Below are 1,948 nucleotides of genomic sequence, written 5' to 3'. Positions count from 1 at the left end.
CTGCTCTTGTGGCAGACCGCCCAGAGAGGTCACGACATCGGGAAGCTGGGGTGGGCGATTTCGTAGAACCTTCCCAGCCCGACCAGTCATACCCTGGTTTTCCGCTGCCTCCTCCGTGGTTGTGGGGCTCTGCGGTGGACCCCATCCTCTGCACCCTGATCCCGTCTTACAGAGGTGTATGTGCCACACCGGTGCAATGCAAACACATCCTTCAACCACTGCACCCAACTTCCTGGTGCAGCCCCTGAGACCATCAGTGAGGTGGCAGCATCCGTGCATGCCACTCTTACTCATCAAGCTACGCCCGTCTCCTTCCAGCCCATGAAACTCAGCAACAATATCTACCACCACCCAAGCTGTCTTCAAAACCACACCCTGCTGCCGCAACACTCCAAGGGTCAACAGTGACAGCAGCATACCAACCCAGTGAGTTGGTGCTCCGTTCGAATGTGGAAGGGCCTGTGCTGAAGAGGGTCGTCGCGGCAATCAGTGAGGTCGAGGAAGCGACCTGTGAGAATACATCTCCCTCTATGGAGGGCTTGCCTGGGGTGCCTCAGCCAGCACCAGCCTCTCAGCAGCGACATCCAGCGGCAGCCCATGGTCCAGCCCTATTCAAACAGCAGCACTCAGCATGCAGGTCTCCGGGCTGCTGAGCACTGCTGGCTGCGCCTCTCAGCCCATGCTGCGTGAAATGCCTCCTGGAGCGCCATACTGCGTCTCAGGGGTCACTGGAGCACCACCCAGAAGCATACAGCAGATAAACAGCATCGAGCTGCAGCAACTGCTTCTCAGCAACCGTCCAGCAGCCGACTACTTTGCACACAAGCAGCTCATGTTTTATTTCCCACAAAGTGCACTACAGCTCAGTGGTCATGAATACCCCGAGTTCCGGAGCCTCCATGACCACTGTGCGGACGTAAACCTCATAACGCAGCGCACCATGCAGCGGCTGGGTTTGGCAGTTGTGCCCACACGCACACATCTAGACACGTCCGCCAGTGTGGATGCCAAGCTTCTGGGGGAAATTGACACTAGTGGAGCTCAACTGAAAATGCTTCCCGGCACAATACACACATTTAAGCTCAACCTCATTCAGACATTGGTGGTTGACAACACGCCCCTGTGCGACTTCTTGGTGGGCAATGAGCAAATGCTACCTGTTGCGGACGCCATCACCCAATATCTGACAGCTCAGCTCCACCTGTTTCCCAACGTCATCGACAGTCCAGACTATGTAATCAGCATCCCCATGATACCTGCTCCGTGGCCGACCGCACGAGGGGTCACAGCTAGCCTGCGTTCAACAGCTTTATATACCAGGTCCAGCTCTCTGCCCAGCGATATGTCAACAGAGCTGGGGGGGGGGAATGCATCAGCAACAATGGTCAGCAACCCGTGCAATCATCCAGCGCAACTGTACAGTGCTCATCTGCGAGTCCCTGCAATCACTCCAGCACCCCTATGGCTGCCTTGACCCAGGTGTCAGAGCACCTGTTGGGAATGGATGCAGGTCAGCACAGCACAACACATGCAGCACCTCAGTCTGCCAGCGCACCCAGGTCAGCCCTGGCGCGGGCAGCATCAGCAATCATCGCTAAGGTTACCAGCTTTACATCAGCAGCTACCAGTACCGTAGCAGCTACGATTGGAGCCGTAGCAACTGCGGCCACTCCCGTGGTCGTAACGCACCAGGAGCCCTTGCCACCACTCCGGTGAAGCGGCAAGTGGAAACGAGCTACGGCTGTACGACAAAAAGCGTCAGTATCACCAAACGCACATGGACAAGCTTTGCAGCGCTGAGCATGTTGGCAATGCTCCTGCTCTCTCTCTCTGCAAGTGCAGCCTGCAGTGTTTTTTTTTTCGTTTTGGGCCTCATACCCTAGAGTAATAAACTGGGTGTTTCTTGCGGTTACAATTCCTTTTTGTATAGTCGCTGGGGGGGGCTGCG

This window comes from Volvox carteri, assembly GCF_000143455.1.
Source record: "Volvox carteri f. nagariensis unplaced genomic scaffold VOLCAscaffold_91, whole genome shotgun sequence".
Lineage (NCBI taxonomy): Eukaryota > Viridiplantae > Chlorophyta > Chlorophyceae > Chlamydomonadales > Volvocaceae > Volvox > Volvox carteri.
Note: the sequence above shows the minus strand (reverse complement) of the source record.